Here is a 13,456-nt window from a genome sequence, read left to right as displayed (position 1 = left end):
ATACAAATTTAATTCCATGTCAGTAATGTAATAGGCATAATTGTCATGATCTTGCCAGGGCAGCCCTCTCCCCTCTGTTTTTTGTTGATTTGTTTGTCCTTTTTTTTTTTTTTTACTATCCGTAAGTCCACGTTGTGAGTCCTGTTCCCACATCCCTGACAATAATAACAATTTGCGATATTCAATCAAATAAACATTCAACAAGTCAATCAATAACATCATTGTTCATAAAACTCATCTTAGAATGTTGCTTTTTATATTATTGACTGGTTGAGAATCCAAATGGAATATTGTTTTAGAATGTTAAGTGTTGTCGAAGAACCCCAATAAGGAGAGTGAGAGAAAGATATTGCTGTTCTTAGTGCAAAAGAGCCTATTCTTTAAACATAACTGTGTCGTTTATCTAACAATCAAATGAGGTTCTCAAGAGAAACAAAACACTGTAACACACATGTTCACCGGTATTGCTCATCATCTGTTCATCTGTTTATTCGCAGTCTGTTGCACACTGCTAGTGCTCACCCATACTATAGGCTACCGTGTCCTTGAGTTTGGCACTGTTTTAAAGGGATAGTTCACCCAAAAATGAAAATTATCTCATGATTTACTCACCCTCATGCCATCCCAGATGTGTATGACTTTCTTTCTTCTGCAGAACACAAATAAAGATTTTAGAAGAATAATTCAGCTCTGTAGGTCCATACAATGAAAGTGAATGGTGACCAGAACTTAAAATCTCCAAAAATCACATCATAAAAATAATTAAAATGACTCCAGTTGGTAAATCCATGATTTAGAAGTGATATGATAGGTGTGGGTGAGACACAGATCGATATTTATGTCGATATTTTTTTTTTTTTACTATAAATCTCCACCTTTGACCAGCCCAGACCAGTAAGTGGCGGTATGCATGAAGAATGCTAATGGCCAAAAAACAAAAGAAGAGGAATGTGGAAGTGTTAAAAAAAAATAAATAAATAATAAAAAAAAACTCTCTCAAAAAAACTGTTACTCACCTACATTCACTCATATTGCTTCAGATTATAGATTAAACCACTGGAGTTTTATGGATTACTTTTATGCTGCCTTTATGTGCTTTTTGGTGCTTCAAAGGTCTGTTCACCATTCGCTTGCATTGTATGGACCTACAGAGCTGAAATATTCTACTAAAAATATTTATTTGTATTGAGCAATTGTATTTATTTATTTATTTATTTTTTAATGGTATGTCAATTTTTTTTTTCTTCACCCGATGATGAAATGCCCTAATCAATAAAATATGAGCTTTGGATCACGTGTTAGGAGCTGCGGCAGTTACAGAAAAAACAGCTCATCAGGTGGCACTAATGCAAAGAAAGCTGTTTTGACCACCGACATTAAATGCTGAAGGAAAAAATCCTGAACCAGTGAGGATGTGGTTTATTTGCATCAAATGCCTTAAAAGCTAAAAAAAATAAAATAAAAAATGTCCTATGGGTTCTCTTAATATGTAAATGATATTGCTGCATCACAGCCCTGCATCCTCTTTAAAAAATGTTGATATTGAAGTGGATTGTCTTCATTGCAAATTTGCCACAAATTCACCACTGATCATTTTCATATGCAAATGAGCTTTGCAGCAAACTTTCGGCAAATTGTCCATTGTTGCCAAAGGTTTGCAGGAGGTTCACCACTACCGTTGAAGAGCTGCAAACTTCTGGCAAACATCTGCGGCGAATCACAAGCGATTCCATATTGCTGCAGTTTTTACCTTTGCATTTAATGTAACATGAGTTCTCTTATATCTCTAATATAACATATATTGTGGCATATTTTCCTTTGTATCACCTTTTTTAATAAAAAAATGTATGCATGGTTTTCATCGCCAAATATTAATATCATTAATACTATTGCTGTGACTTGCAGTGCAAACTATGTATTTGTTTTAAAAATGCCTTTGTTTACCAAAAACATGGTGGTATTTCCACAATTAGTTTTTTTTTATTCTGTGCAATTGTTAATAGTCATTAACAGCTGTGCTGTCGTTGGCAAATATTAAAGTATCTTATAATGGGTCCGACTGAAGATGGGTTTTGTTGGACTCTTGGAGTGTTTAAATGTAGCCACGTTTAATTAGTAACATGCAGGTTTTTTTAACAAATGTATAACACAAATAGATACACATGCAATACTATACAATCAGTATTGTTCCAATTGACAACATCTGTTATAACATCTGTCATTATATGTGCGTGCATTGTGCAGTGATGTTAAACAAATGTACATAACACTATAAAGTATATAGAGAATGTGTGGCATGTCATCAGCATTTATCCAAATGATAACATGTTTTAAGCATTAATAAGATTTTTTTTTTTTTTTAAATCTATTCTTTCTAATCACCCCTCAGACTGTGTGTACTAGGGGTGTAAAGGTTCTCGGTAAAAAAACTAACCGTACGGTTCACCACCCACGGTTCGTTAAGCATTTGTACCACGATTCATCTCATGTTTAATGACGCATCTGGATCATACTTTTTGCAAAGAAAATAAAGCGCCAAATAGACATGCGCAGTTATAACCTCCGCTAATGCACCTGTATCGCTCTGTAGACACGCTCTGCCTGTTTCACATGGGTCTACTTTCTACAGAGAGAAGCTGTACTATTAACTGTAAATATGTTAAATCAGCTGATGTCATCACAGTTCTGCACGCGTTAGTGTGAAGTTGAAAATGGCAAGCTGAGAAAACAAGCCGCAAGATAGGGAAGCCACTGCGTCATTCAAGTCTCCTGTCTGGGAACTTTTTCTTTTTGCAGTCAATCACAACATCAATGGTCATAAAACCTTTACAAAGCATGCACTGTTTACAGACATTGCTTGACACGAGTGCCATATACTGGTAATACATCGATGTTTGATTATTTATTTACACTGAGATCACCCGAGGATATATAGTGCACGGTGCACAGAGCCGCAGGTGAGCCTGAAACTGCACACAGACACACTCCCGTCTTTAAGGGACTTTTCCATCTTTAAGGAACTCAGTGCTAGTTCGGACAGACATATAACAATAACTAAAGCGCTTAGTGTTCATTGCCAAAGTTATGTTGCCCTACTACTCCTTTGATGAAGATGTGGGATTTCCGCATATGATTAAAACACTTGTGTTGCATTATGACATCCCTTCTAGCATCCATTTTAACAGCAAGGTTATTCCTTCTCTAGTGATGTTCAGCTTCCGAATGTTGAAAATATGTTGAGTTGAGTATGAAATGAACTTTATGTTGATGCATGTAGCATAAATGCAGGTATTAGGTTAAATGTTGAGTTAGTAATTAGAGAAAAAAAACAACAACAACAAAAAAACCTTTGTTTAGTTAAGGACACTAACGAAAATTAACCATGGTTTTATTCAGTAATACAGTAGTAGTCATATAGTAACCATGGTTTTACTATAATAATATTGTAGTAGCCATGACTGAAGGAACAGTAACTGCTGTCATCATTGTTTTCTTGGCAGAAATCATAGTTTTGATACCATTGTTTTACAACAGTAATACTGTAGTTTCCATATATTAACCATGATTTTACTATAGTATTGTAACCATGACAGTAACCATGTTAATTTTGTGATTACTGTGATTTTACTACAAACACCTTGGTTAAACTATGGTTATTGTAGTAAAACCATGGTGATTTGTAACCACAAGATGGCCCCACGCATCAGTGTAATGAGCCAGATGACACAGGAGCCTCTCTGTGTCTGGCTGCATGCCACTCGCCCTCGGGGAACGGTCATAATTTGTGTATTGTGCTGATGCATAACTTGGAAAAGAGCTCTTTATTGTAAATATGTTTGTGCCCCAAACAATTGCATCAGGGCTTGCATTCTTTATTAATTTGTGACACACTCTTGGCATAAAACTAATAACATCTAATGTTCACTCAAAATTAGAGTGCATTGTGTGTAATAATGAGTGAACAAAAGTAAGGAATAAGTGGCACTCTCAGAATTCAGACAATCCTACAAAATGTCAGACACTCGAAATATATATATCCACTATATAGTGCCCTATATAGTGGATAGGAGGCAGTTTCAGACACAGCGAGTGTTCTACGACCGGGGTTGGTGCCCTACGCACTAGGCTGTGTACTCTGCATTTAGAGAGCGGAGGTACTGCTGTACAGAACTAATGATCTAAATTCTTTCAAAACTGAAAATTTTAACTACATTGAAATAAGAATCCTTTAAAAGCTATGAAATAGCAAAAGAAGGCATTAATAAAGCATGATCTTGCTTTGGTTTATATTTCAGCATTATATATAATGTCCTTGTGGGACATTTTCACTGTAATAATTACTATAAATTTTTCCAAACCTCTCTTATTGACAAATTCATCCAGATCTGACAAGAGGCCTTAAAGGGATAGTTCACCCAAAAATTTTAATTCTCATTATTTACTCACCCTCATGCCACCCCAGATGTGTATGACTTTCTTTCATCTGCTGAATTTCTCAGCTCTGTAGGTCCATGCAATGCAAGTAAATGGGTGGCAACATTTTAAAGTTAAACAAAATCACACAAGGCAGCATAAAATAATCCATAAGACTCCAGTGGTTAAATCAGTATCTTCAGAAGTGATTTGATAGGTGTGGATGAGAAACAGATCACTTTCACATTCTTCTTCTTGTGTTTTTGGTGATTCACATTCTCTGTATATCGCTCCTGCTGTCTAGCAAAAAAATGACATATTGATCTTTTTCTCACCCACACCTATCATATCACTTCAGAAGATATGGATTTAACTACTGGAGTCTTATGGATTACTTTTATGCTGCCATTATGTGCTTTTTGGAGCATCAAAATTTTGGCCTACAGAGCTAAAATATTCTTCTAAAATCTTTATTTGTGTTCTGCAGAAGAAAGGAAGTCATACACATCTGGGATGGCATGAAGGTGAGAAAATGATGAGAGAATTTTCATTTTTGGGTAAACTACCCCTTTAAAGTGATAGCTCAGCCATAATTTAATATTCTGTCATAATTTCCCTACCCTTATGTTGTTCCAAACCAGTGTGATGCTTTGCATCATGTGGAACACAAAATATGTTAGACAGAATGTTAGGGACTGACAGTCTTGGTCACCATTCACTTTCAAAATATGGAGGAAAAAAAATCACTGAAAGTAAATAGTGACTCAGGCAAACATTCTGTGTAATGGAAGAAAGAAAGTCATACGAGTTTGGAACAACATGATGGTGAATGATGACAGAATTTCCATTAATAATAATTCTGTAATACCTGTTAAATGTGTATTATGTAATGGAGTATAGAGTTAACGTCTATTATGTCATTTGTGAAAGTAACCAGTTACTCACAACTTGAGTACTCTTCTAATTGGATACTTTCTTACTCTTACTCAAGTAATTATTTATATTAGTACTTTTACTACTTCTTGAGTATTTTTTTTAAGTAATTGTACTTTTACTTGAGTACAGTTTTTGGCTACTCTACCCACTTCTGATGACTGAAGCTTTGCTGGCACTCGGCTGGACGACCCATGTCCACTTGGGAGCCAGAATGTACACGTCTGTGGGCTCTGGTCCATGCTTCATGCCTGTGACTTCAGGAAAGCTGCTCCAGTTTGGTGGGAGGCCTCCTGCTGGTACGAGGGTGACTCGGGACCGCAATCTTGTGCTTGCCCCCTCACTGGGGGCACCGTCTCCATTTGCCTCAGTGGTGTGCAGCAGGCGTACTGAGTTTGCGGGGGCATTTACCCAAAGAAGAGTGCGAGCAATTCTGAGGTGCTACAAAGCCCCCTCGCCTCGGCAAGAGGTGCTTATAGGCCTGTGACTGCTTCTGTTCCATCTGAAACCTTTTTGTGAAAGCACTAGTGGCATCACCAAAAAGGCCCTATTGAGACACTTGGACATCTAACAGCACAGTTTTGTCCCTGTCACAGACCTCTGACAAATCAAGCAAGAGATGAGCAGACACCAGGCTGATTTTGGTAGCCCAGGGAGCCATATCAATGGCACAGCTCAGCTCCATGAAGGACTCGGGATCCAGCCCTCTCATGTCCATTTCCCACAGCAGATCAGCTTGGTAGGCTTGCAGCACAGCCTTGGTGTGCAAAGCCAAGCTAGCCTGACCTGCCAACCTATCGGTCTTGTCCAATAGGGTAAATGTTGTCCTACAGGGCCTGGCCGGATGAGCGGGCCTGGATTTCCATGGCGGGGTCAGGGAGGGGCACATATGGGCTGCTACCACCTCTTTAACTGGGGGAAATCAATGTATATCCCCATTCCTCAGCGCAATCCAGAATCATGATGGCTGTGGCTCCTGAGACAAGCGTTTGCGCTTAGAATGGCGAATGCCTAGTCTACATAGCTTTTCATGCAGCTCGGGGAATAAGAGCACCGGGTGGCGGAACACAGTGTCGCGCCAGCTCAGATAGAATGATCATCTAGCCCGAGCAAGCATCTGAAACGGTTTGATTTCAGAGAATCTAGCGCAGTCTTCTTTTCCTCAGAGAGGAGTCCTGGCGAGCTCATCCAGTGGCGGGTGTAGGCATGGGCGACATGGGCAGTTACCCAGGGCCAAATCTTGCGGGGGGTGGTTGGGGTGGCATGAGGCACCCACACAACCCCCCCCACCCCACCCCGGTCAACAACTTTGGGGACATATTGAAGCAGGTTTCGCCCAGGGCGCCATACAAGCTAGAACCGCTACTGAGCTCATTCATCGACTGTGTCCAGGGCTCAACTTCTGACACCATATCGTCCATATCATTGGAATGAGTGCTGAATGTAATGGAGCTCTGTGCCCCAGTAACAGGATGCAGTTCATCACAAGCATACAGTACTGTACTCCACAGGCAAAAACAATGAAGATGCTTTGTCTGCGCATGGTACCACAGGAGGAAATATTCCTAAACTGATGTTCAACGGTGAAGATTAGTATCTGCCATCGCACCACAGGAGGTAGAAGAAAACTCTGATCCACATAATGTGAGAGGTGCAGTCTTGATGGCGATTCTAAGAAGAAATCTGATTTCTGTCCAGAGTACGAGAAAGAGATTACTGCCACCCTGAAGGAGAAAATTCTGAAGAGATAGCGCTGTGCACCGCCGTTATTTACACCCGCTGACGCACGCCAGGGAGGCGAAGCACAAAGCACTATCTGTCAATTAAAACTGGTGAGATATTAGTTTCAGAGATTGGCTACACCTGCGGGCATAAACCCATAGTGTTAGCTATGACACAGTATTCATGACCAAATTCAAAGGGAACTTAAAATCTGTGTGAAATGTTACATTTTAGCCTATTCATCTTACATCAGTGGATCCATCCATTGTAATCCACTTGTGATAAATACTCTGTCCAGTACTGGAGATGATTTTGATTAATTTTAGTGATGAGTCTTTAATTCTGTTCACCAAAAAATATTTTTTTCAGATTAGTCCATTGATTCGTTCCTTGCCCAGTTTTGCAAATTACATATCACACCAGAAGTTGGTGCCAATGACCGTCTTTTATGTTTGAATGAGGAAAAAGCAGTTTTTCACTATCAGAAACTTTTGAAAAAGAAAAAGTGTAATTATCATTTATTAAAATTTGCATCTCAACAATTCTACTAAAAGACTTCATAAATGTATCATAAATGTGTTTCCTCACAAATGACAAAAAAGCATATCCATCATACTGTTAACTGCTGAGCATAACTTTTTATCAAGCTCTACAAAAAAGACAATATTAGCCTAAAATAATTATAAGTTTCAATAAAGTTTGTATGTCATTGTAATAAGTTGTTTATAATGCTATTTTATTAATAATTCCTATAGTTTAGTCGTTCAGCAGATCCTCATTAATGATGACTGATTCATGCATTTGTGTGCCAGTACATTCAGTTCCTTTATGAATCATATGTCTTATCTGGTTCAGACTCAAACGACCGACACGAACTTCAATGAAGAGGTGAAATCTTTCAGAGGGTGAAACCAATGGATATGCTCTTTAAAGGGATAGTTCAACCAAAAATGAAAATTCTCTCATAATTTGTTCAACCTCATGCCATCCTAGATGGGTATGACTTTCTCATAGTCAGTCTTATGGGCATGAAAAGCTACCAAATTGTGGTCATTAGAGGTTTTTTTTTTTTTTTTTCATTCTGTTTAAATAACATTTCATAAAACATATGGTGTCTAATCAAATTAATTTGTTAAAACTTTAATCAAATGAAAATTTAATTATTTTAATGAATTACATTTTTCTACATAACATTGCATTGCTTTTTGCAATCATCCATTTAAATTGAGCTTTTATTTTGATGTTTCGGTGTGTTTTTGATGGTAGTTTCTCACTTCCGGATATGCAGTTTGCTTCTCGTCCAATTGTGATTATTAAACTCAATTTATTTTAATAAACATTAAAATAAAGACATTCTGTATGTGCTGCACGCTTCAGAGTGCCCTGCTCACTGTCATCTAATACACACATACACACACCAAGAGCATGCGTGATGCTCATGAGAGGTTTTTTCAGTGTACGAGCAGCTGGCTTCACACATTCATTTTGAAGCACATAGCACACAGAATTATATATATATACAATTATTAAATCACATCCTTTTGCTGTTTAATAATCACACTTGGACATATTGAGATTTTAATTAGATTAATTGTGCATTAAAACATACATTTTCATCCCAAATATGTCAAATTCCGTGACATTTTGCATTTTGAAGCTAATGCAATTTTTATGACTGGATTCAGTGATTCCATCCGTGTTTTCCATATCGCGGAAATCCTAAGGCCTTAGATGTGGTTACATCATTATAAGCAGACTCCAATCATAGAATTATTGAAAATTAATTTACATACTGTGGTGTAAAAGCCACATCACCATGCTATCACCTCGGGGTGTGAATTCATTTAAAAATTAAAAATAAAACATCTGTGGTCTGACCGTCATCATTGTCTAAAGTTTACTCAATAAAATTTGTTTTTGTAGTTAACACAACAACAGTGTTGGAATGGAAGAAAACAAATGCACTATATCAATACTTGAACAAAAACCTTGTCAGCGACACAGTCAAATAGTTTCATTATACTAAAATATTTTCCAAGACAAATAATTATTTTCCAGGACATTTAGGTATTTTTTTCTAATTTTCTATGACATTTCTATGACTGGAAAACTGCTTTGTAAAATTCCAGGATTTCCAGGATGCGTGGGAACCCTGATGGTTCCATGGGCCGGTCAAAACATTTCGGAGGGCTGTATTCTGGCCACAGTTTGGGGACCCCTCATTTAATTAAATGTAGAAAAATATAACAGTAGATGGGATTTTAATGCATTATAATGAACAGATGCATTCAAGATTACACTACTTACCTACCTTAATATCTTATCTTAATATCTAATCTTCTTACCTTAGAGGCTGTATGATACCTATATGTGAACACGCATTTGATCTGCACATGCTTTAAGGAATATTCCGGGCTCAATAAAAGTTAAGCTCACTCGACAGCATTTCTGGCATAATGTTGATTACCATAAAAACATTAAATAACAATAATAATGATAATTATATATATATTAGTAATAATAATAATATTTCAATTTGTCCCTCCTTTTCTGTAAAAATATAAAAAAGCTAGGTTACAGTGAGTCACTTACAATGGAAGTTTATAAAAGCACTTGCATTTATTCTCCTGTTAAAACTGTACTATTTGAGCTGTAAAGTTGTTTAAATTGTCATTTTTACAGTAATTTTATGGTTTTACGTCATGGCAACAAAGTAGTAAAATTGGCTCTAACTTTACACAGAAAAGGTTAGTAAGTGATTTTATCACAATCATGTTTACAAGCATACACTTTATGTCTTGTGTCTATACTTTTGAAAAAGTGAGTATTTTAAAGTTAAAAAATTGGCCCCATTCACTTCCGTTGTAAGAGCCTCACGGGAACACAGATTATTTATTTATTTATTTATTAAAAAAAGGGGGGACGAGAGTCTGCTGCCACCATGAAACCCAGCATTTTCTGAAAAGACTTCAGTGGAAATGCTTTCTCCAGTATGAACTGAGAGACACTGATGAATGGTCCAAACGTGCTCGCTTGTGAGGTGTGCACGCATGCTCATGGATTTGAGTCGAACCCACAAAAAGGAAATTTGTTGGCTGGGAGAAAGTTTTCACACAGTTGACATTGTTCAAATGGTGAAATATCAAGTCCCTGTGCTCACATTGCAGAGCCTCTGATCGGGCCAGTAATATCCAATCGTCGAGGTAATTCATAATGCGCACACTGTTCATCTTCAAAGGGGTGAGCACCACATTGATGCATTTCGTGAACATGCGCGGGGCCAGAGACAATCCGAAGGGGAGGACTTCGAATTGATAAGTCATTGATATGTCATTCCCTCGAACGTGAATCTCAAGAAAAGCCTGTGATGCAGTATAATTTGGATATGAAAGTACACGTCCTTTAGATCTATTGATGCAAACCAGTTCTGTGGGCAGATAAGATCTGTTTCTGAGTTAACATTTTGAATGGGTGTTTTGCAAGCACATGGTTCATTTGTCTCAGATCTAAAATCGACCAAAGCCCGCCGCCTATATTCGGAAAGAAAAGATACTAGTTGTTAAACCCTTTGCTGGTGTGGCAGCTCGAAACAATCTCTATTTTATTTTTTTGCGAGGAGATTTTGAATCTCGTGACGGAACCGGTGTGCACAAAATGCTTTTGAAGCGAGGCAGTCAGTGTGCGAATTGGATCGAAAACCTGTGTTTGATAATTTTTAGCACCCAATCTGACATGCCCGTGAGCGCCCACCACACGTTCATGTAACGGGATAGCGAGCACTTTATATTTGACACTAATTGTGATAGCGTGCCACTCACCATTGAGAAGTGGTTGTGCACAGTGTGTGAAATGGGGAAGCAAGGCAAATTCTCAAGAATGGCCTGAGCCAAAGTTAATAAATACGCTAAGGTATGGTCTTGTTACGTAAGAGAGAGAATTGTTTGTATGTGGTAATTATGAACAGAACCCAAAGAGGGCTCAATTCAAATATCACAGGTACAGATAGTCCGGAAGCCACTGTCTTTCTGTGTTTTGATGAGAAGATAATGGCTGTGACATTCTCTCTGTGCACTGTACTGGGAAAGACCCCAGTGTGTCTCTCACAAGTACATTTACTACATCGGAGTGCAGAATGGGCATGTCCTGCACTGTAATGTGGAGGGCAGAACGCTGCTGAAGCGAAGTTTCACATTCCGGCTGCGTTGCAAACCGGAATGTAAAACCGCACACTACCATTTTTTTAACACACTAAGAAATGCTCAGTAATGTGCGCCACACGACCACGTAATGCGTGGGTGGGCACTGAGTTTCACGCATGTGTTGAGGGGAGCTGCTGTTTATAAGACAGGGGAATTTTGTGTAGAGTGTGGGTTAATTTTTTTCTGAGATGCCCAGAGCATGCCACGCGATCGAAAACACGAGAGTGGACACGGATAACGGGCACAGATCAGATGGAAGCTTCTCACTCAGAGTGCGTCAAGCATCTGTGCACAGTGCTAATAGTGTAAAGGCTCGAGCGAGATAACAATAGACACCAATAACCGCAGTTATCACAGTGAGTGAGTTTGGTTGGAGAGGAAAAAAACACTTTTTCAGCCATCAGCACGCGTCGAGCAGCAGCTACGAGGTACATGCACTATTCAAACAATGCAAGGAAGCATTGCAATAAAAACTGACTTGTTCCTGGCGAGAACAGCGGGGAAGGGTGAGTGGAAACATAATAGAAAGGGCATGAGCTCAAGATTCCTATAAACACTATACTTCCAGGGGGTTCTTCCCGCTGGGGACTGACATTGCTATTTGCGTCACAGTACAAAGACGCTAAAATATGTCTGAGGACAGCAGCCCCTCCGATCTGGGAGGATGCAGAGTAGGGCACGTGCCAGGTCTCCGTAAGCTCCGTGTGAATTTCAGGGAAGAACGACCTTGCTTTCTGAACCACAGTCTTTTAACAGCGGACAGTGTGCAGGAATCATTAATTCAGACGAGAATTTTCCAGCACGACAAGAGCCGACCACTCAAGGCTGAGCTCCTCGACTGCCCATGCAATGACGTGGAGCAACTCGTATCAATGGCCAGTGTGCTCTCCTCACCCTCGCTGGGGGGAGGGGCTGCAAAATCCTCTATGGACCATTCTCCCACGTTCGAGGGACAAGGAATCATCACATTATCATCATCAGACCTGCCGAATATGACAACACCATGCTCATTCATAGAGAGCTGGAGGTCATCACATGCATACTGCACTGACGAAGACGCTGCGTGGGAAGATCGAGGGGCTCATGGTGCTTGTGCCAGCTCGAGATACTCCTCAGGTTCTTCCATCTCTACCTCTCATCCCTTCCATGCTTCCTCATGTGGTCCTTCGAGACATAACACAGAGGAAGTGGTCGGGAGGGCGTGGGAGGCGGAATCGTCCCTTAGAACGAGGGCAACCCTAGAGTGGAGTGTCTTGAGACTCATGTCCTCACAGTGAGGGCAGTCTGTACCCATGAGAGCTGCTTCGCCATGGGTGTGGCCAAGGCAGCAAATGCAGCTCTCATGTTGGTCTGACGGAGCGATGTGTTGCTCACAGGAACATTTGTGATATGACATATTTAAAAAGATGCGTACACACAAGCTGCTCTTATATAGAGTCTGCTACGTCACTTGGATGGAATATTACACACACAATATATATATATATATATATATATATATATATATATATATATATATATATATATATATATATATATATCAAAAGGATATAGCTCATGCTGGCAGCTGGCAGCGAGGTGGAGAAACTCTTCTCCGGATCACTAGAGGGGGGCGGGGGAATCTTTCGCTGCAGGCACTGAGAGTCAGGCGAAGAATGTCCTGATGCATCTGCAGGGAAATCCCATCCGCTGGAAGGTGCCTGTCGATGGCGAAGAGAGGGCTGTCCAAGATGAGATGATTGTCGTAGAATATTCTGAAGAAATGGTGATTGAGCGCCCGCTTATATAAGGGAAATGCGTGCCTAAAAGGGCGGGGCTAAAACACCATTGCCAATCATAAGATTGCCGTTATGATACAAGGGCTTCAACTAGGTCATGGAAAAGGAATTCCCCAAAGCATTTCACTGCAATGTCGAGTGAACTGAATTGATAGGGAACGGAGATGTTGCGGCAAACTGTACACACTGGTAAGAAATGAATCTAACATTAGCCTTAAGGTTAATTTAATGGTTTAAATGTTTATTCGATTTTTAATGTCTGTCAATACATTTCTGATTTTAAAACCCCTCGATTGTGTTGAAGCCATTGGTCTTTTGGAATAATTTCCTTTAATATATGCATATTAATGGTGCTGAGGTAGTGTTTAAAGAAACTGTGTGCTTCAACAGTACCTATGGTGGCACTAATGT

The 13,456-nt window shown here is 39.3% G+C and overlaps 2 protein-coding genes across 3 annotated transcripts in view; one reads left to right on the top strand and one right to left on the bottom strand.

Moving 5' to 3' along the window:
• LOC127441903 (E3 ubiquitin/ISG15 ligase TRIM25-like) overlaps nucleotides 1-13,456 on the top strand; it is a 150,421-nt gene that overhangs the window by 37,880 nt on the left and 99,085 nt on the right. The gene's annotated exons all lie outside the window — the stretch shown is intronic.
• LOC127442362 (histone H2A-like) overlaps nucleotides 1-13,456 on the bottom strand; it is a 129,727-nt gene that overhangs the window by 111,064 nt on the left and 5,207 nt on the right. The window lies entirely within an intron of this gene.

Source organism: Myxocyprinus asiaticus, chromosome 1 (genome assembly GCF_019703515.2).
Source record: "Myxocyprinus asiaticus isolate MX2 ecotype Aquarium Trade chromosome 1, UBuf_Myxa_2, whole genome shotgun sequence".
NCBI lineage: Eukaryota > Metazoa > Chordata > Actinopteri > Cypriniformes > Catostomidae > Myxocyprinus > Myxocyprinus asiaticus.
The sequence above is the reverse complement of the archived record's forward strand: the minus strand, read 5'-3'. Positions and strand labels throughout refer to the sequence as shown.